Source organism: Lepisosteus oculatus, chromosome 5 (assembly GCF_040954835.1).
Source record: "Lepisosteus oculatus isolate fLepOcu1 chromosome 5, fLepOcu1.hap2, whole genome shotgun sequence".
In the NCBI taxonomy this organism is placed as follows: Eukaryota; Metazoa; Chordata; class Actinopteri; order Semionotiformes; family Lepisosteidae; genus Lepisosteus; species Lepisosteus oculatus.
This window is the reverse complement of record NC_090700.1, coordinates 2,994,174-3,017,617: the sequence shown is the minus strand read 5'-3', so window position 1 is coordinate 3,017,617 and position 23,444 is coordinate 2,994,174. Positions and strand designations below refer to the sequence as shown.

Sequence of the window (23,444 nt, the reverse complement as noted above, 5' to 3'; positions counted from 1 at the left end):
AAAATGTAGAATAAAAGAACTATTAAAGAATGTCAAAACACGAAGAACTAAAATTCTTCACAGGTACAGATTTGGGTGTTAATAGTAAAATCCATGGCCAAAAAGCCCATGATGCCCCTCCTACCACAGACTACTCTGTCCTAAATTACATTGTAATTAGACATTTATAAGTTATCAGCTATTCAGAACCATACTAATGCTTTTCCCTATAGAGACAGCACTTGCATAGCTTTGAGGACAGAGCATTGTTGTGCAACATTTCTGGCAAAGAGCAATTTTTGAGTTGCCATCTGGGAGAATAGAGTCTTTAGTGCAGTATTGAATTCTGTCTCACATAGCATTCTGCACTATTTTGTTTAACGTTCATTTTGCAAATTCAATTCACTCGAGTCATCTACTGCCATAAACATGCTATGAAAAGTATATCTTTCACTGTTAAGCATATCTTATTACATAATTGCTTGGCTAAAAGGAGAACCATCTCAAACCTGACACATTTATCATTAAAGGACATTGTGTTATATTAGCATGTGGTGGTATGCCTAAAGTAAAAGACTATAAAATAAGAAGATAGCCTGAGTATCTACAATATATAGCAGGTGAAAACACAAATATGTATGTGCTTGCTGTTTAAGGAAAAGGAAAAATCCACACAGTATGAGATAAATCTTTCCCTTTACTTTCATCACAACAACTCCAGAGCATAAAACGACAACCCCTGGATTCAATTCAGCCATGTTCAAGGAGCAAGAAGGCATACGTTTTCAAATCCCCTTCTATAATATTTATAGCCTTTCTTCACTTCATTGGACAAAGGTCAGGCAAACTCACTTATCCAATATTTACTGTACTTGACCACTCGAAATCCTCAATAATCTGTGATTCTCTTTTTAGAGAACCTTACAAGCTCTCTTCTTAGTCATAGTAGCTGGAACATGTCTGGGCTCTCCTTTATGTTTTGAGATACACTGTGACCATGATTTATATATTACAGAAACTGCAGGTTTCATTACATACAGTAGCAGGATGGACAAGAGACTGGCAGATCACAGTACATTATAGCATAGACAGCATACCGGCAAGGCGCTACAGTATGTGTGCCTGCACAAGTTATTATTGGGCCACCTACTATAGTTAAATACTTTGCCTAAAACCTTAATCAAACATTTTCTTTAGGAATGTTTAAACTTTAATCACAAAAAAAGACAATAAGAAGCCCTTGACTACAGAAAAGGCATGGCAGCAAAAGAGCGCATCCTTGAATGTGCAGCATACATTTTTAACATATTTTAATAAATCATTGTGAACACCGTAATGCAACGAGGGGGAGAAAACAGCCCGAATTTTAGATCAAAGAAGAAAAGAGTTGTAAAATGCCTGGAAGGTTATCATCTGCTTATATGGAAAAGGAGCATAAACTATGCTTTTTATTAGCTACAATGCTTTTATAGATAAAAGAGAAACACATAATGCCACCTCTGCAAACCTAACAGTAATCTAGGGATCTAAATGGGTCACATTTCAGTGAAAAAACGAATGCCCAGGGGCTATCTTTGGTGTTCTTTAAACCTACAGTACTCAGCAAGTGAGGATGATGTTTTCTGCATATAAATTGGATCTGCGTAGCTGCTGAACAACATGTGCCTTATACAAGCAAGTCCGTGGACTGATTTTTGGACAAATGCATTGTGATCCTTCAGCATTTGCCCGTGTTTCCACAGATTTTTGGTGACTGCTTTGGTTTCCTCTCACTCCCCAAAGCCATACCACAGTAGGTTTGACTGTCTATTCTACAGTTGTCTCTTTCTTTATATCCCTGAAATGGACTTTGGTCTCATCAAGGACAAGAGCCCCCACTTGTCACGTCCTGTGCCTTGTGCTTATCGGATAGGCCAAAGCCTGCCATGACCCTCTCCAAGACAACTGCCAATGAATCAAAGTGCATTTTGCTTTTGGCAATGGTGAGAGGTTAAAATTCAGCACTAGGACAGTTTGATGGTCTTCCAAGAAGCTTCGAACTCTGAACAGTTAGGAATTCATTTAAGGCTGGTGCTCTCCGCTCCAGTTTGAGCTTGTGGGATTGGCTCTGGTCTGCCATGACCTTGACCACAATACTGTAGGTAACTTTTTCATAATGCATAAATGGAAAAACGCCACTATTCTGCAGTAACATACTGTACTGTAGTTTATACTTAATATCTTCGTATTGCAATATACAAAATCCAACATCTTGGCTGCACCAGGTTTGTAACTCTGCAGATGCTGTCATTTTAGACACTGCATTTTGCACCCAGTGTTTGAAATTTAACACTTGGATAGTTCGGTGCACTTTTTTAAAGAACTAACCATCCATTCAAGGTAGGGGCTTTGTTCACTGTATTTGTGTCTCAGAATATGTATGGTATTAAAGTTTGTGCTGGGTTCAATTCAAACAAAGTAACATTACAGAACCATATGTAATGTGAAAAACTGTTTTGAAGCATATAGTAAATACTGTACAACATGAACAAATGGAACCATACAGCCTCCATATCGCAGATATATTAGGATTTCCTTTCATTTCTTGATTAAGTGTGATGTCACAGATTACTGTAAATTACAATAACTGCACTGGTTCTCAAGTAAAACCTTTGTTTCTTAGAAAAACTAAGCATTTTGTCTTATAGCACAAACAAGTCTGAAATCAGTACTACACTCTGTATCAATGAAATGATATTGATTTAAGTGCTGCCTGTTCCTGGAATTAAACTACAGCACAGTCCATTTTATTGCAAATTAGTTTATTACTGAAAAGACACATCTTTCAACCTTCAATTGATTAAGTACTGAATCCTTTTTTACTTACTTACTTTAATGTCACAACCGTAACATTAAATTGCTCCTTTTAAAAATCCGGTAACTATGGGTCTAGAACTATGAATTGAGTGATCAATCTCAAATTGATTCATGTATCATATGTAATAGAGTTATATAAAACATTTTAAAATGTGACACAGAGCTGTTTGCAATTAGTAAAATGTATATATTGTATATTTTTAATGTACTGTATAGCAGCTTAAATCAGACCTAAAACTTGTACTTAAAAGAAAACAATGAAAGAGTAAAAGGACATGCCTATTACTTGTTCCTCATGAATAAACAATGATTTACTCGAAAACTTTTTTTTTTTTGAAAGGCACAAAACAAAATTTAACAGAACAGAACTGAAATTAATTTGTGAGAAAGAGCAAGTGATTTGGACAAAACAGAAATTGAAAAATAAAATTTTTCATAAAACAAGTAAAAAATAGCTGTTTAATTGTTTGCTTTAAGTTAAAAATGTAAAAAGGATTTAAAGGCCCAGTGACACGGTGGTTAGCTTTGTTGCTATGCAGTGGTGGGGCCCTGGACAGAGTCCCTGTGGTGCTATCCACGTGGAGTCTGGGCTTGCTCCCTGTCTTGACATGGCTTTGCTCTGGCCTCCTCCCACAGTCCAAAGACATACTGGCAGGTTAATTGGCTTCTGTAAAAACAGGCCCTGGTGTGAGTGTGTTAGTGTGTGTCCTGCAATGGACTGGTGTGTCTTGCACCTGCTGTTCGCTGGGTTAGACTCCAGCTCCTCCCAGAACCCTCTACGGGATAAAGGAGTTAGAAAATGGATGTGTGGTTTTGGTCTTTTAAGGCTGAAGTTATCCCAGTATTATAAAGGCACCTTTCATTTGTTCCTGCAATGATACTTTCTGAATCTACTCAGTTATTATTATTTTTACCATTCTCTGCCTTGTACAGTTTAATTGAATGCCATTAAGGGAATTATTCTTCAAGCTCCATTGATTTTTTGTTTGATTTTTGTTTTCAAAAGAATAGTCAGCAATATCACTTTTACTGAAATACACTTTTCTTTTCATCATGTTATGCTCTTTGGCTTTTCTTTCATTTATGGAGTTCTGCTGAGGCCACTCTTAAAATGTGAAATAATGCCTTGGAATACAGAGAGCTATTGCTCTCATGAATTAAATCCGTTAAAAATGTGTTTTATTAAACCAAAACCCAGTATTTGTTCCAGAGAAAAGTGTTGTTGATTGCAAACACTTCACAAAATTTTCTAAATGAAATATTTCATTTTGAGTGCAATGACTTTTGTTGTTCTGTAAAGTAAATCCTACTGGAAAGTAGGATTAAGGCTGACTCAAAATGTTTACCCTTTGTTACTGTACAGTGCAGGAGTGGGAGGAGCCACGCCGAACACCAATAAGAGTTGACGCCCGGTTTGAGGTGGCAGAAGCAAACGAAAAAAGACAAATCCACCACCCGCTCTGAACAGCAGCGTCCATCCTGACTGGACTTTCTCTGTCTTACCGGTTCCAGCCTGGAAGAAAAGAAAGCGCAATACCTAAACAAAAATAAACTCAACCTGTCCCGCTGCGGGAGAGGGGAAGAAAGAAAATGAAAATAAAATGAAGGCAAAAACGCAGCCTCTACGCTCTCTCGACAGTCCCCTCCAGGACTGCCGCTGGAAAGTCCTCCCCTTGCGGGGGTCTGTTCCCCCTGCGGGGGGGAGAGTTCTTTGTGTCTTAAAGGCCCCCCACCAGGTGCGACTTGTCCTTAATTAGCCAGGACAGTTATGGTTGCTTAATGCAGGGCTCTGCCTCCACACGGAACATGCAACCAAGTTATACCACACCTCCCGGTACTTGAAAATGTAGTTTGTTTGCTTGAAGCTTCTGCATTCTGTCAAGTTTACAGTAAATCTACCAGAAGAACTGGTTTGTGAGTGGGTGAAAGTTTGGGTTTGTTCACCGATGGTTTAAATTGAGCCATTTACAATGCAGATTACAAAACTGCATTTACAGCAGTCTATTTCTAAACCCTGAATGTACCGCTAAACATATGAAAACATATGAAACAGTAATGCTAAAAAAAGGCTAAGAAACTCAACACATGCGCACAGTATTGTGTTCATTGTACTCTGGTTGATGGGAATTGACTCAATATTCAATTTAAAGTTCAATCACAATAATGTAAAGAACTGTCTGCAGTATACTTTATATTGAAGGCTAATGCAACACAGTGCTCTATCATCACCCAGTTAATGTAACCAATCAGACAACATCACATGCTGCACCATTTCAAAGAACGTACATACAACAGAAGCTGTTCACAATCAAAACCTAATTTTCAACCCTGTGCTGTACAGTATACAGATGATAGAAAAGAATTAGACCATTTTTAATTTTCCCAAATAAATGTTTGATCTGATTCCTAATTTTTCTAAATTGTCATCACTACCAAATCCAGAAATTGAAAAAAAAATCCTTTTGAGAACTCATAATGTCTTTACTTATTGTTCCCAAATTGCATTGAAAGACTTGCATTGAAAGATGGAAACCAAAATGATGCATGTTAATGAAAAAGGAACAAACTGCTTATAACTGCTTAAAATATTAAAGAGAAACCGACTTCCTTTTACTATTTTTAGATTAGGAGTATTAATGAAATATATTAATGGTCTATTTTAAATATCAGAATATTAATTGAGTCTCACAAAACTGACTTGTTTCACAGACACAAGAATACAGATTAGTAAGACTCTTTAGAATTGCAAAATCATCAGATGACATTCAGACAGTTGTCCTCAAAATGACAATGCTTTAAAAATAGTTTTCCGGTCTCATTTCTGTTGCACTGAGCACTGGATACTGATGAATTCTGTACATTTGCATATAAATAACACTGATCCTTACAAATGCTCACCGCTCTAAGCAACAGAAAAACAGAACAATTGTAGTACTTATTTTGTAATCTAATACAAAGCATTTTCCTCTCTGTGTCTGCTGGCATTGGAACTGGCAGAGGGAGGTAAGGTTTTTCAGATTCAGAACAGCCTCTAGTAGGTCACATACTGTTAATTACAGTAAGTGTATACCCGCATGTTCGGTGTATGAGTAATATGTGATATTCCCATTTCCCTCCAATAAAACAAATACACCTAAAGCGCTTACACAAGGGGTCTGAAGCCTAATTCCTAGAGTATCTAGATCCAAAATCTTTTTTTTTTTCCCCAAGATGAGCAGTCAAATAAACAATATAATAATATGTACCATAGTTCAGGTGGGTGCCCTGTCTTTTTCACACCTGACTGCCCTGTCTTTCTCATACCTGAAGAAACGTTGTGTTTTTTTTCTTCTCTTTTCAGCATGGAATAAGCCTATTACTTGTTTCCAATAATATGTAGGATTTTTTAAGGCCTTATACAGTTAGCTACTCAAAGCATTCACTTCATTAAATGCACTATTATTTAAAAACCACCCTCAGAGACTGGTTAGAAGTATCACCATAATGCCTTTAAATAATAAGACCCATTAAGTAAATGAGAGTTAAGGAGAAACAAATCCAAAGCTAGTTCTTCACCTTACTCCATGCTTGGTAAAGAGGGGTCCTCCATGCTCATCCAAAGAGGGTCACTGTCTTGTCTGTCAGTCAGAATGGACCAGCATGATTTCAGGCTGTATGTAGAATTTTCCCTCAATCTTAACCCAAACTTTCCCTTAACAAAATATAGACGAGTTAATCAATATGCCCAAGACAAAGAGGCTGAACAAATTAACCTTGGTTGGTAATTATGTAGGGCGACAGGGCTGTGGTGTAAATGTTTTGCTGCTCTCAGCATTAAAGCTTGAGCTAATCAATAGGAGAGTGTATTAACAACAGCAAAGTGAATTAATGTTTCCCTGAGCTTGTCAGGGGCCCTGGTCGTCAGAGGCCTGACAAGGGCTTTGATATGTATATACACAGGAGTTCTTTTATGAAGCAAGAAGACAAAAAAGTGGGAAAATTAGATCAAAGGTTTCACAACTTTTTTTTCTATCCCACTTCAATGCTTATCTTAAAAAAATATCAAACCTTATGCTTAAGAAATAAAGAATAACGCTGCTGAACTTACTAATAACTGTTGGATTAAAACCAAAAAATGCACCTGATAGACTAATCTTCACTTCATTCTTGGCAAGGAAATAGTAGTAAACGGTGCTGCAATAGGCACACTATATCGAAGTGCATCTGAAGTGTAATATAAACATGGATTTGTTGCAGATGTGCAGCAAAAAAGATTAGCTAGTTGCACTAATAACATAAACAAAAGTGGCAAGAGTTTTTCTCTTTCTTTATCGCTGCTAGTGAATACCTTCCATACATTTTTACCCACCTGCAATGACTATACACTTCTTGATGTTACTGCTTCCACAGCCTGAAGCGACAAACTCATCAACATGAATGAATTGTCATATCGTGGATCTTGAAATTGCCTACTATAGTTATTGGGCTGTTGCTGGTCTTAAACAATGATATTTGTACTTGTCTCTAGTCAGCCACAAACAAAAAGCATGCTTCAGAAAACTAAGAGACAATGTTTGCTTACTTTGAGCAGCCAGAACAAAGCCCTAAGATTAAGTCCTGCAACTCCTTGCAGCTCCTTATGAATTAGGTTATGAGCTCTGGCTCAATTATATCCAGAAAGATTGTTTTATTTGTAGCTAAGTAAATCACTCTCACATTGTCGTCTGCAGTTTAATGTCTGAGCATGCACCATTCAGCTCCTAGTCAAAGAGAATAAAGAAGAGGCACAGGACAAATGCAGGATGCATGCGATTGCTTTGTCTCAATGCAATAATACATGGTCCTTAAGTCCACAGTACTGTATATAATGGAGTACAGTGCTGAAATGGAATCGTTCAACCATATGGACTAATTCAAGAACACTGCTCACAAACGTTACATGGAATATGTTTTGTGTTGAAGAGAGATACACTTTCAAAGTTATGTTTTAATCTCAGCCATAGTTGTAGACTCTCTTCAGGGATCGATGATGATGATGATGTTATTGATGATGATGACATAAGAAGTAAAATTACATCATTACTTACAATATCCAAGGTCTACAGTACATGACAACACAAAACAATCAGTATAAAAAGAAGGAAAAACATGGTTATTTACACAAATTGATTGACAATATTTTTAAACTTAGTAGATTCATCTAATTTTCTAGATAGACTCATGTTTCTCTTCTATTTCATTTCAACCACACAGATACCAAAGATGAAACAGATGTGCATTAAGGCTGCACATCTACTACCTGCATTGTTCAAACCCCCTGTGACTCCGCAATATTTAATAGTACTATCTAAAAATCAAACAGAAACCCAAATTAGCTAGCATGCAAAAGGTCACCCGCTTTGATTTAAAATGTTTAAGTCAATTATAGATTGATTTTTAGTGCTCATTAATTTGATGGATGCTTAAAAAATAGAAGGTGGTATTTCGTACTCAGAGCTGTTTCATTATTAACAATGCCTACTTTAAACATAAATGCTAAAGATAGACGTGCCTTAATTCAAAAGAGCAGCTCAAGCAAACATTTGAAAGATAACAGATGATCCAACCTTGGAAGCATCTTATAATTAAGTTTAGAAAATCCAGTGGACAACTCAAATCTTTTATGGCTTATATATTAAATGATTAATGAGAGTGAAATATATTCTAATATCAAAACTTCTACTCTTCTTGTTTATACAATATGTATTTTTTTTCATTTTTCAGTGGTTGATCAAATAGTCAACCAAAGCTATTTGAACATGGCAAAAGCTAAATCTTGCTGTCCACTGTGAAAGCACATGCTAAACGCTAAAGAAAACACAAAAGACACCATCCCAAAAGCTGTGTTAGGGCCCATGTCATACCACCTGTATGCCTTGCACTTCATTTTGCTCCTAATTCTTGTGTACAATGACAGTTTGTTCCTGGCTGCAATGCTGCATGATGGCTTCTAATTTGGAGACACGTTCCACTGTTCCCCATGAAGTGCCCATCAATCACTGAGGAGGATTCCTCAGAGGAGGCTTTCAACTAGCCGTGCTCTCACTTGAGTTTTCCTCAGTACCAGAATCTAAGACACCGACATGAAAGATCAGGTTTGTTATAAAGTTCACTAGCAGTTACATGGGTCTGAAATTGCCCAGCTTTTGAGAAAACTAAATTATAAAGGATACTGGCGTGCACAAAATCTATACAACAGTGAAACTCTTTGAGGGGCACTGAAAATTTTAAAAAGTTATACCTAAAAAACAAACAAAAAGATCCCATTCATCTAATGTTTAATTTTTCATTGGGCTTTGTGTCAACACAAAGGGAAAAAAGAATTATGAGTCTCAACGTTTTTTAGTAGTTTTTCTTTGGCAAAAATACTGTATAGTAATTGTTATTCTTGACCTCAGCTTTATTTTCCTTCTCCATAAATATGCCTCTGTAAATTCAATATGCAGGACCCAAATACATACACATTATTAGACAGATGGACAGAACAGAGGTTGTAAGAATGGCATTGTAACATTTCAATGCTTACAAGTGACTAAATTGTTAATCGATTCCTCCATTATCAATAGTCACTTTATCCTGTGCAGAAGAAGGCAACCACAAGCTAGCCCACATGGGACAGACATGAGGCAGGTCTACAGACTGAGCAGGACACCAGTCCATCACAAGGCACACATACTGTACACACAGCCAGCAGGACAGTTTAGAGGCACCGAATAAACTAGCCACCATGTATTTGGAAAGAGGAAGGTGGCTGGTGAACCCAGCAAAAAGTCCATATTCCTATGGGAGAAAATCCCATGTGCTCTAGAAGGCACCCCAGCTTTGCATAGAACCCAGAATACAAGAGCAAGACCTACTGTACAAGGCCTGACCCTAACCCTAACCCATTAGGTTATTTTGTCATTGGGTCATATTGTTATAGGTACAGTGTATTTGCAGTAAAAACTAAAAGCAGATACAGTAATTTCAATGATTTCAATAAAACAAATGAGCAAAACAAGGATGAAAAAAGACATCCATCCAGGACCCTTTCCCACACAGGATGAAAATCAACCAAATCTTTCATGAAACCCTCTGCTTTGATATGTTCTACTAGCAGTGCTGCTTCATCTTCGTATCACTTTATAATAAATAAAAAATAAAATACACACATGAAAAAGAAGTACACTCAATGCCCTGTGGAAGCAAGCCTTTCTTTCTAGCTAAGAACAAAAGAAAATGACATCCAGGCAAATGCAATAAAAAAATACATGAACTGGAGCAGGATCTCTGACAAATGTGAACCCTGAATTTCAATGGAACCTTGGAGGATATGAATTAGACAGACACACACATGCTGCATATATAATGTACTGTACATACCGTTTACTCTGTATTGCAAAAGTATTATATCCCTTTCCCCCTGACAGGTCTTTAACACTTACAGATACATAAACTTACATAAGAAAGAAGTTTAAGTCATATTCAAGTTAAGTGTGAAGGACACTGGGGTTTTGCATTATGCGCACTGTATAGTCACAGTGTGACCAGTCTGGTAATTTGTCCCTGACATGCACAGTGTTACTCAGGAACCCTACAAATCTACCCAACACTGCAGAGTGACCATAAGGGATGAGCAGTGAAGTCAATGAATTTCTAGTATTGTGAATATGGGATTCAAATTCATTTGCCATACAGAGGAATACACCATCGAGAAAGTTTGACTTCAATCAAGGAGCTCTGTGACATGATCTAATGCATATTGAAAATCAGATATAATTAAATGAATTGATTGCTTTATGTTCCTCCACAATTACTATTCGTATCACCTAAAATTATATACTGGATCTTTCATTTCTTGTGAAGTGCTGTACATTCAGGCTATACAATCTTTCAGTGCACAATCCTTAAACAAATTAAAGATTAACCCACAGAAAAACAATAGAGAGAACAATGCATTAATTAACAATATTATTCCTCAGCTCCATCATTTTTCAGTTAAATGCCACATCAGTAAAGCTTACCATCTGATGGGAACTGACACAATTAAAAGCCTGACTTTTATGCTGAACCATCCCCATAACCATTTGTTTTATTACCTGTGGCACAGATAAAAATGACATAAAAATGTCTGTTTCATACCAAAATCAAGCTCAACAGATCGACTGCAGTACCTTGATTTCAGGTACTCATTGGTAAATCATGTCAACCTGCAATAATTGCACCATCATATACAATCTTCCCAATTTGCATACATGTTTCTAGAGCATTTGACCTGGGTTTATGCACTACAGATATTTGTTGCTTATTGAGCCAGTGTAATACAATACTGTACAGTATATTCCAAGTTGTGTTTGTAATTGTTCTGGATTAATTACAATCACAAAGCAAAAAGTGTCATTAATTAAATTAATCAGAAAAATATGAATACCCACTCTGAGCAACCCAGTTTGCAATGTATTATCAAGCAGCAAATAAAAATGACAGGGCAATGCAATTTTAATGCCGCATCTTATTATCTTTTTCAGAATATGCTATGAATAATAAATGGCTTTGTCATACAAAAACACTCAGGTATTTAAACACACACTGCAATTACAAGAACGGCAATTTAACACGAGCCTATCTCATCCAATTTCCCCAAATACAAAGCCTTAACATGGCATCAATTATTCCTTAATGTTTGTAACAGAGCACCGTGGCAAATATGCATAACATTGGCATACACCTTTCAGACCGCTACTATACAAGCTGAAATGATGCAAGTGTATCTAATCAGCATTACACACCATGAACACCTGCAAAACACAAAACCATCATGCACTAATGAAGTTGCTGTTACATAAAATTTTCCCCGTTAAGGGGTATAATTTATTATGATTTTACAGTTTGCAAACTTCACCATGTTGACTGTTCGCTACATGAAAAGGCTCATTATTGGCATGTGGAAATGCATTAGTTAAAATTTTCATGCTATGCTGGTGAATGCATGCCTTGTGTATATGCCAAACTGCTTGTTTTTTACCTTTCTCCAGACCAGCTTGAGCGGGTTTAGTGAGTGGTTCGTCTGCCAGGCAATGGTCTGGGATTTCCTTTGGATGTCCAGTGACCTTTTTCACTACTGCGGATCTCAATGTGTAGACCATGAACAAACGGAACAAGTGTTTTTATTTATTTAAGATATGTATATATGTGGTATACACACAAAAAGACAAGCTACAGTGCGTGATTTATACAAAAATAAATATTTAATTTATTATATAGTCCTTGGAGTATCTTTTTAATTGCTGGAGAAATAAAGCAAGTATAAATTAATTTGCCCACAGAAGACAGTTTTCTGATGGGTTTACTGTTGCATTAATCCCGCAGTTACTTTCTCTGTACTGCTACATGAATCTAACAGGGGTTTGGAGATTCTCATTTGGGGAATGATATTAACAGAGTGCAGCAGTCATACTTCCACGGTTCTTGTTATGTAGCTCCTTACTCCCTCCAGGAGCAAGCAATGCCTTTATTTTACACAAACCACATTTTAACCAATTATTAATTGTTTCTGTGCATCTAATGTACATGCCAAAAAACTCTATGGTATATTTTGATGCTTAACTGAATTTATTGCATTTACAGTACATATCTGTTTTTACAGAACATAAAACAATCTGTAAAGACAGTACAACTATTACAGGCCATAAACAATAAATGTACCTAAAGTATAGATTAAGATAATCACACAGTAGTTCACAAAACGGTTATTATCTAATTTGACTATTGTGTATCAAGACAGAGAATGTTTTTTCTTCTATTTCGTGTCAATTCTTTCTGTACAGGAAAGAAAGACTTACAAGGGGTACTAGGCATCCTTCCTTCATGCAGTAGACAGAAGTGAAATGTACTTGAATTGATTTTTTGCACTCGTCATCCAGATGGAACCCAAAACACCTGTCCTGTAAGAGGGCTCTGACACCATTCTCCACTGAAGTGCCCAGGTAATGAGGAGCAGCCATTTTGCTCCAGCAGGTCACTGCACGCAAGATAAGGTGGAGAAGTGTGAAATTACTTCAAGTAACTGAGGGAGAAATTTAGATTTAGGAAGCCTCAAGTGGAACTTGGTACGGACACTGGGGTTAGGACCCCTTATTCTCATGAATGGTATCATGGGATCTTTAATGAACACCAGTCGGTAAGACCTGTTTTGTCTCAAGGGTGGTACATCATACAGAAGGAGCCTCTAGGCTTTAGACCAGGGGTGGGGAAAAAATCATTTGGTCTGGCCCTGCCAAGGCAACCGCAGGCGTAGAGCCTGGCGATAATTTGATAATGACAATTATCTCGATCTAATTTTCCTCGATATATACAGTATGTTTCTGTTTGAATGTTTGCACATGTGCACAAAATACTGCGCGAGTGCGCTTGCGTGTTGCAGACCGGGCAGCTCACAGATTTGTTTAATGTTTCTGCTGTTTGGCAAGTGATGTGTTCTTAAAATAAAGAGTTGTTTAATTCACCAATTAACTGTTTGGTTTCTTCAGCTTTCACTCAGGAGGAAAAAATCTGCCTTTAAACTTGAAAGAAATAATGATTTGACATTTATCGTGATAATTATAGATATCGAATGATATGAAATTTTTGATCGTGATAATGTTTTTGGCCATATCGCCCAGCCCTAAGCAGGCGGGACTTGAAATTCAATAAATCTAGGAGCTTTTTTCATAGCAACATAAATTTATATGAAGTGAATCATAATAATAATGTTAATTTTGAGGGACAAGCAAGGAACGGGACAGACAGGACACATACGAGTACATGACGGGACAGACGCATGCTTCTCGCCGGCTGCCCGCGGCCCGTCTGCCTGTTTGCAGTGACAGTCAGTGCCAGGCAGGCTGGGAGTGTACATGTTGCGAAAGTGTTAACACACTGTGTTTTACGAACTGCGGGATGAAGTCAAGCAGTTCATGGAGGTGAAGGGAAAACCTGTCAGGGAACTCAATGATAGCAAGTGGCTGTTTGATCCACTGTGCTCCAGACTGACCGACGCAAACCTGGAAAAGCAGTTGCGAGTAGCAACATCATCAATACTAGCTAACATCACATGCCTCACCAAAGAGAGGCAGTTCCAGCCATCACATTAGGGATGAGTTAATTAAATGTTTGACCAAATATTGCAGGCTAATATTAAAATTGATAATTTTGTACGGCCCGTGATGTTATAAATATCCAAATGGCCCTTGGCAGAAAAAAGGTTCCCCACCCTTGCTTTAGACTAATCAACCACCATCTCTTGTAGTACCAACCTTGTTTTCGTTAGGGTAGGGTTTCGTATCCGCATGCGGACTTGATAACTGGGCCTTGCTTAGCTCTTAACGCCTAAAGGGAGCAGGTTTCAAGGTGGTATAGCTGCTGATATACTGTCAGCTCATGAATTAATCGTCCTTTCAACTTTCACTTACTTAGAGTGGAAACAACTTTCCAGCCCTTTCTCTGTGACAGACATCAGGATACTTCAAAGGGCGATCAAGCCAGTGTCAAACAACATACATCAATGGAAGCCTGTTGTTCAGGCTTTAGGAACATCCTGACGGTAGTTTCGGAAATATAATGTTTACTTTGGATACACAGCAAAGCAAGGAGTGTGAAAAGAATTTGTATAGAGATGCTCATGTAGCCACCTCCCCCATCCCCACCCCCTGGCCACACTAGTATAAAGAACCCGAAGACCCTTGGGAAACTGCTATGTGCAGGGAAAATGTGCAAACTCCTTCAAAGAGGCTTGGTGATTTAAAAGATAGATCAGACACATGATTTAAAATTGCTGGCACCTATTCTGCTGTAGCTCTGCTCTGCAGAATGTAAATTGCCAATCTCCATGTTTTAATGGGAACTTAACAAAAGCTAGACCAATGGCTAAGAAACTGGAAAGCTTCCAAGGGAAGAATGCAGATTTTGCTGCATTACTACATATTTTGTTTGGTCCATAAAAGCTGCGAATACATAGGCTTTTCAGTAATAAGAGTTCAAAGTGGTGGTGATATGTCTTTGTTGTACAGTATCTTCCAATAATGGAAAAAAAAGGTTAATTGAAAAACTAAACACGAACATCACGAACTATCATCAAAATCATTCTAGCTGTTTAGTATTGGATGATTCATGCTGTACTGAAATATCTTTATAACACTCTCACTTTACATAGTTTCACACATTCATTATTGTTCTGAAACATGTTGGTCCACTTTTGTATTTGTGAGTATAAATAGGTTAATTGTAAGACATTGGTACAGTATTGATCCTAAATATTTTTTTAAAAGAACACATTACAAAATATGGTACACTCACTTTAAAACTTTAAGAGTTGCAGCACTATTTTTAATTACCGTTTTAACATACTTTTAGCTATTTTACTGGTTTAGATACAGATACATATGTTTGGGTATTTTAGTGCACAAAATAAATGCACATTATTTCTAGCTTGAAAATAAAAGACAAGATTTTGGCACTACACACATTGATTAAAAAATTATCAGGGGAATAATGTCTGTGAATAGGAGTAGGAATAGGAATATAACAATGTATAAAGTAAGCAGATCATTTAGAAACCATTAGCAAATCTAAAGGTATGATAGAGCTTTTGTACAAACAATGGTGCAGAAAACCTTCTCCAGCAATTAACTCCATGGACTAGCGAATGAACAAATTGTCTTCTCTTTAGAAAACCGAAGGTATAGCTTTAGGTTTGTTACTAATTATTATATCACAAGTAAGTGCAGGTGACTTACAAATTGATTCGTGTCACAGGAAATATGAGCAGGCATTCATTTTGTTGCCAAGAAGAGGTCTTTCTGTTGTCACCATGATGAATTGTGTGTAACTATTGAGTGCATGCAGGGGAAGAATTAAAGACAGGCTACTCCGGAAGGACAGGGGTAGTAAACCAACTCAGCCTTGTCAGAAGTGCTGGCAGAATCACATTCGGAAATTATGGTATCTCCAAGAATTACAGTTTTTATAAAAGAGAAATCATTTCCACAGACAGACACGCTTAGAAAGACTTACTGTATGTCTTGTCTGGAAATGGTTCATCTTTTAACCAGTTGGTATGACATTCATAAAGCCTCTCAGACTGCACAGCAAAAGCAAGTGTATTTGGTCTCACCATCTTGTCAAATCTGTTTTTTGATTGCGGGATAGTGACTTTTAAATTTATACATTTCGTCCCCAGATCAAGTGTTTCTTCCACAGTTTTGGTTAACCTCTTCTAACATCATTGTGAACATCCAACATCTTCACAATGTATTCATTTGATACACTTCACAGGTCATCAAATTAAAAATGGCTAGGATTCAAGACCCTGGTAAATTTAAAGTGGACTACAAGGAGAATCTGAGTAGACCGCCACACAGCAGGATTTTCAGGCTGAAGGGCCAGTGATGAAGAGAGAGGCAGGAGAAGATGTGCTCTGAGAATTGCATTAGCTGGTCTTTGTCAAAGGGGTCATGCTCTTCGCATTTAGATTACCCCGCTTCATGACAATTCCACATTAAGACGTATCTCCAGGCTGAAAGCAATTTTGAGATTTAACTTGAGAACTGTCTTTCCTGCAATCCCTTTCTCCAGTGACTTATTCTTTTCGATCTTGTAAATGAAATGAGTACTTAACACACAGTATGTGTGGAAGTGCTGCAGTCATTTTGTCATCATAATCTTTTCTGGTGTTTAACAATCATCAGCATTATTATGAAAAAAAACCTGCAGAATGCTGTCAGCTACAATATATTTTCTTGTCTTCCAGTTCAGTCCAGTGGACGATGCTTTTTAATCTTTATAATACGATGGACTATACTTAGTGAACCATTTTTGTCATTTTAAATTTTCCAAAAACATAACATCATAAACTCTACTAATCATTTTGTGTAAGCTGCAAAGAGACAATAATTAATAATTAAATAATTAATAATTGATATGTCCTCCAAGCAAAGTGCATCAATTCTAAAAACAGCAATGGTTCATCTGCCTGTGCCATCTGCGTGTCTCATGGATTAATTAGCATACATATGTTCAATAGTTGGATTCCCCTTACATGTCCTTTCCAATACTCTGGACACTGCCTCTTCCTATCAAAATATGCACCTCTTCCTTGAAGAACATAGGAGACGATCAATAACTTCAGATCTTTACTATGTATTGTGTCAAAAACATATCAACGACTTCTCACCCAAAGAAAAACACATAATATGCATTAATGAATGAGAAGTGAGAATGTTTTCCAAAAACATTTGAATTCTGCAGCAGCTGTAATGGGCTATGAATCAAAGAAACATTTAATCATACAGCAACAGCGCAACTTTATTAGTAGCACATAAAATGCACTCTTAAGGGTATTATTAGTTTGTTTGCTTATTGCAGTAGACAAAGCAGTGTTTTAAGGCTTACTCTGTCAGATTTATATACCATTTGGCAACCTGAGGTATTTATCAACTAGTTATTAACAGATACGCCCACATGTTTTCTGCTGTTTATCATTTTTGGACGGAAACTCAGCAGAATTCATGTCCAATTTTGCTATAGCTACCACCCAAAGAGGGGTGATAACCATTAATCTGATCCACAGTCCCTGACATTTTTCCTTGCACTAAAATTCCATATCTCGTTAAACAGGCCTACTGTATGCTTCACATTGCGATGACTTGTCGGTCTCCATTAATTAATGTAACTTTCTTCTGACAAGGTAAACAAATCCAAAGCAAAGGTAAAAAAAGATTAGATACTGTATGTGCCTCAAATATACACACAGCATTTATTTGTAAAACGGCTTGACCTCCACAATCATTGTAAATGTGATTACATATACATACAGTAGATCATAACACCTAAAATTGAAGTTTTTTATAGATTCAGTATAACACACCTTTAGCCCCAAGAAGAAATAGTTGACACTGAAGCTCCATGTAGTGTCCATATACTGTACTATAGGTAGGTCCCTTTTCAGGCCATAAAGGCCCATGGGGAAGGGGGGGGCAAGGGCCACCATTTTTCTTGACCATCCAACACCGGAAGTGGAGGTGATGTCAGCATCACACTCTGGCAGGCCTATTACCCCCAGTACTCATTTGGAAAGCAAGCTGAAGGGATCTAGGAAACATCTGGAAGGAAATAGAGCAAGCTACATCACTTGCCCCTACCTGGGACTGAACCCGTTACCTTCTGGTCAGAAGCTAGACACCCTTACCATCTGAGCCACCACAGCTCTTTGCATAGATTGTAGTATACAGTATGTTAATGTGTTATATTCATCAACCAGGAAAACACTAATAATGTTCCTTTGATAAACCAAAGCCACATATTACTTTATCACACTAAATATGACTTTAGACCAGAGAGGGGAATCAGCATTTGTTAATGTTGTACTCAGATCCAGTTCAAATGAGTAGAAGAAAAGACAGCAGAGATCCACATAAAATAATGAATTTTGGAAACTGTGCTCATCCAGCCAGAGGCTTGGCAATGCTCTTTAATACTCATTTAGTAGTAATATGCATCACATTTCCCTGGATAAGAATAACACTAAAAATAAAGGAAGGATGAAGGGAAGAATTGTAACTGTAGACCCACAGCAACAAGAGGAAACAACATGTAAAAAAACAAAGCCTGGACTTTCAGGAGCAGCTTCTGTACTGTGAAAAAAAAACAGGAAAAAGCTCCCATGATACTGTATCGATTCAGGATGGAACCAAAAACACTAAGCTCTTGCCAACAGTAGCTCACCACCACACAACACCCCTTCGGCTCGGTGACCTGAATCCAATTTTCAGTTATTTGCTGGCTAGCAGGGTAACTGTTCAACTCGGTGAAGTTCTGAATCATCCCAGCCAACACCCGCAGCACATGGGACCAAGCAGTAAGGTTGGTCTCCTTGTTAGTCCTTTTTCATTAACCATCTGAATGATGTGTAAATCAATACGAATAGCAGGGAGCAGCAGACACTCAACACCACTTACTGCACTCTGCTCCAGATATGCTACTTGCTTGATCAAAGGGCAAAAGAGCCAGAAAGGAGAACAGGTTATACTTGTCTTCCTGTATTTTTAATTCTGATGAAATCTCAAAGGTGCTTTTAAGACCTACCACTAAAAAATTTTTGCCCACTAAAATAATAGAAACGATATCTATCAGAATCAAAATATGTACAATAAAATATAAAAAACGATGGCACAATCTTTGAAAAATACATAAAAGTTTATACATTACATGGAATTTTTATATTTATTTTTCGAGCAACCAAAGGTATAATATTTGATAAATATACTGTAATTTAAATATATTTTATATGGATCTCACTGACACATCTGCTCTCCACCCCTTGGAAGATGAGTGTTTGGTGTCTTGGGCATCACTTTGTGCCTGGCCTCTACTCATAGCCCTAAAATATCAGGGAAGGGAATGTAGAGTTCAATCTTGAAAAAAAAAATGATAGGACACACAACAACAATTTAGCTGAGGTATTAAAGCATACTGGGCAGGTTATTTTTTTTTACAACCGCAGCAACTGCAGCAAAGAGTCTTAAAGGCTTTCTTTAACAACATGGATTGTGGAACATGCAATAAAATTTGAGGATTTTGGTTTCAGTTCCATCCAACAATAAATTCTAAGTACAGAGCTTGGAAATTAAATGTCAGTCCTAAAGGCCTGCCCAGTACCTGCCCAGTATGTTTACAACCTTCAGTCTCAACAGGTGCATGAAGCCACTGTAGAACACATAACTTGCTGAGATACTCAGCAGAAAGTCCTGCATCAATTAAGGACTGCATTACAAATCATTTTCACCGTCTTTTCATCTTAACCCCCATAACCTGGTCATGAGGTCATGAATCAGGCCTGCTCATGAAGTACCCCTTTTTCTGCTGTTTGTTTCTTCAATCTTAATACTATATGTGACTGTAACAGATCCACTTACTAGTTTATATTTTTACGTTTCTACATTTGGTCCTTCAAAGTTCATTTTTAGCACACATATCTTCACGCAGTCTCTCTTCAACTTTCTAAATTTCTACTTTATCTGTGACTAAACAGCTCATAATTGGTGATCCGTTGATGATGATAGAGGTGGGAATGACACTGTATCAGAAAACTGCCAGAGTGTTCCAGCGGTTTTCATTCTGCTTAAGTCCAATTGGTCATACTTCAAGCAGCACACCTGAATGAGGGTCTATACTAATTAGCACAGAGTCCATGGCAATTACAAAATTCACTCAGCTTTTTTAGATCATGAAAGTGAATTTGCCTCAGATGGAAAACCTGAATATATTAGCCTGTGATTAAGAACTCATCTGAAGCAAAAACCAGAAGTCACAGCAGTGACCCGGGACCAAAACTAAGCACCACTGTACTGGGGGATTTTTAAAGGGCTGAGGATAAAATCCTACACAAGCAAGCAGATCAATTACTGGCAGCAATCAGCTGGTGAAAAAAGCAGCAGACACAGGGGTACACCGGGACCAGGACTGAGAACCGCGGACTTAACGAACAGATTAAAGAGTGTCATTTTGTCTGCTTGAAAACTCCAGAAAAAACTCCAGTAAAAAAAGAATGGTATGAAAAATTAAGAAAACAGAACAACACACACATTACAGGAGTCTTGCATTTGAGAGATTAATGTCTTCTTTCACACAAACACACTGTATACTGTACCTACAGTCCTTCATTCTCTCAAGAATACAGTAGGTTGAGATCCCCCTGAAGTAAAATGCTTTACCAGCTAATGCAAGTGTACCCCACAGATTGAAGAAAGATGAATGCAGGGAGTTGATCTGTAGTTCATGTAGAAAATGCCTATGCATCAAACCTCATTTTTATCTAACAGAAGAGCTCCCTGCAAGCTATAAGTTCTCCAGGATGATTCTTTTTTTCTACATCTTCTCTCCCCTAAAGCAAAGTCTCGATTCTATCTGTCTGTGCTGCTGTATTAGCTCTGTGAAATACGTTTACTGTCAGAACTGGTGCTTATGTATTGTTTTTCTTTATAAAGTCATCTTGCTTGGCTAGGATTTAATGCAGCATGGAAAGACATAAAAGAGCCATAAGCAAGTTGCTAGATCTCTAGGACTCATGAAGGATAATGGCAATGCCCTCAAAGTTCTAGATATCACCAGCTTCACTTCACATGTCAGATAGCATCTGGCCATAACAAGGCAGATCAAAGGTCAGACAACATGCCTTCACCCCCTCTTTCTCCGCACTCTGCATGATGAACCCCCTTGGGCAAACCTGTGTTTATGTTTATTTTGACATTGTGCTTGATCACTAACATTAGAGGTGAGCGGTGTATTAGTCCAGGAGGAAAAGTGTGAACTGCAAAATTAATATCTTAGCAAATTCATACCGGAAGGGATTAATATATTAGGTTGTCATGAGTACTGAAAATCAAATTCCTAACCTGTTACTAATGTGGAAACAGGTTCACACTTAAGCATGTGCTGGAAGAAATACATTAGATATCCAATACCACAGTTACTGTAATTGGAAGAAGAGAAATACTTTCATACTTTCCCTTATGTCTTTCATAATTTAAGATTAGCTACATGTAAACAAATCAATACTGGACATAAAAAAACAAATACTTATAGAATACTTCTTATAATGGAAGGATGTAAACACAGCAGATTTTTGTACAATAAACAGAGGCATAGATTCAGCACTGGATTGTGTTCATCACAAAGTAAAGCTTTTATCTTGTGGACAGAAAGTACCCTGGTACATACAGCATGTGAGTCATCACGAATCCCTGACAGTAAGAGACGTACAGTAAACCTCTAGATGGCAATATTTAGATGTTGACTTTGTAATCTTGGGTAGCCAAAGGTCAACCAATCTTTAGAACTGAAAAGGTAACTGGGCTGAATCTTTTCTTTAATCTAAATCAGATTTGATATCACATAGAATCCTATTTTATAAATAGCTTTTAAACCAAAAGGATTTACAGATGGTCCATGCAGCAAGGCATACAAGACAACACTGCTGTGCATGAAAACCACAGGCTGAAACTTTCCACTAATTTTCCCTTCTGTTACTGCTCTCTATCTACTCCCCCAACATGCCTAAAAAGGCCACAGAAGGCTCAAAGCCAGAGTGTTGAGTTTCTCCATTTTTAATTTTCAGCATGAAATTACTGTATCCTCCACTTATTGTATTCCATCTCACCACTGGCAAAGGGTGAAAAATAGGTTCCCTTTCATTACGACAGTAAGCTATTGTACTTACCTATGGCCCGACTATGATCAGAATCCTTCAGGGATTTTTTTTATTGTGCTTCGACTTACAGTAAGTCTGACTGCATTGCATTGACGTGATTTCTAAAATATCACGTGCATTTCGGCATGGCTCAAATGGGATCCTCTTGGTTGCATTTTACTTTATTTAAGGGGGGGGGTTGCAGCAAGGGGCTCTGGGTTCAATTCCATACTTCTGGTACTACAGTATGTGCGCGGAGTTTGTATGTTCTCCCTGTGTTTGCATGTGTTTTTTGGGGTGTGCTCAGGTTTCCTCTCACAGTGCAAACAAATACTGGTACGGTAGGTTAATGGCTTCTCAGAATTCCGGCCATGATGTGAGGCTGTGCATGTCTGTGTCTGTGTGTCTGTGTGTCTGTGTGTGTGTGTGTGTGTGTGTGTGTGTGTGTGTGTGTGTGTGTGTGTGTGAGTGTGTGTGTGTGTGTGTGTGTCTGTCTGTGTGTGTGCACGTCTGTCTGTCTGTGTGTGTGTGTGCACGTCTGTCTGTCTGTCTGTCTGCCCTGTGATGGACTGGTGTACTGTGCCTTGTGCCCATTACTTGTTGAAGAGGCTCTGGCTTCCCTGCAACCCTGAATGGAAAAGCAGTTCAAAAACTGATGGATTATTTGATGGGTTGGTTTCTACATTAATGCAAATACAAACAGTGCAGGGTACTTCATGTCTGAAGAACAAACCCCACATTTAATCAAAGGCTTATTTTTAAGCCAGCATCTAATAATTTTTATAAGACAGCATCTTATAATGGTTCTGTCTTAAAACAGACCTTAAATGACATTGGAGTGAAAGGACACTAATAAAATGCTATATAGCTAAAGAGAATGGCACGTTAATCTAGCTGTATGTTAAAGGAGGACCCCTGTCTTTTTCTGCTAACAGGGGAATTGCAATCTTCAGAAGCAGGGAAGGGCTTTGAAGCACATATATCTCATAGTGAAGAAAGATATCAGTACTATTATTGTTCTCCTTCCAGGATCACCAGTTATTGCCTCTTTCGGAAGTGAATAAAAGTGCTTTATTGAGGCTCTGCATCATTGTCAGGAGAAAGCATCCCTTATCGTGCTCATCCTCAGAAAGCAGGCAGAGAAAAGAAGAAGAAAACTCTAAAGTGTCACCAACACGTGGAGCCACATTCTAATAGGTTTCCTTCCAGAAAAGGCTGAAGTTGTTGTCATCCCTCTCTTCTGAGTAAAATCTGTAAATTATTAGTGAACGTTTGATTTACATCTAACAGTGAATACTGGGTTGTGTCTTTGCTTATGCTAATACAATAATTGACCCACAACCCGTTGAGAAGAGATTGATCACAGCTCCTTTTCCCAGTTGCATTCTGG

The 23,444-nt window shown here is 37.8% G+C and overlaps 1 protein-coding gene across 1 annotated transcript in view; it reads right to left on the bottom strand.

Annotated features, from left to right (window-relative positions):
* The window catches only part of lsamp (limbic system associated membrane protein), a 628,552-nt gene that overhangs the window by 438,219 nt on the left and 166,889 nt on the right, over window positions 1-23,444 (bottom strand). The gene's annotated exons all lie outside the window — the stretch shown is intronic.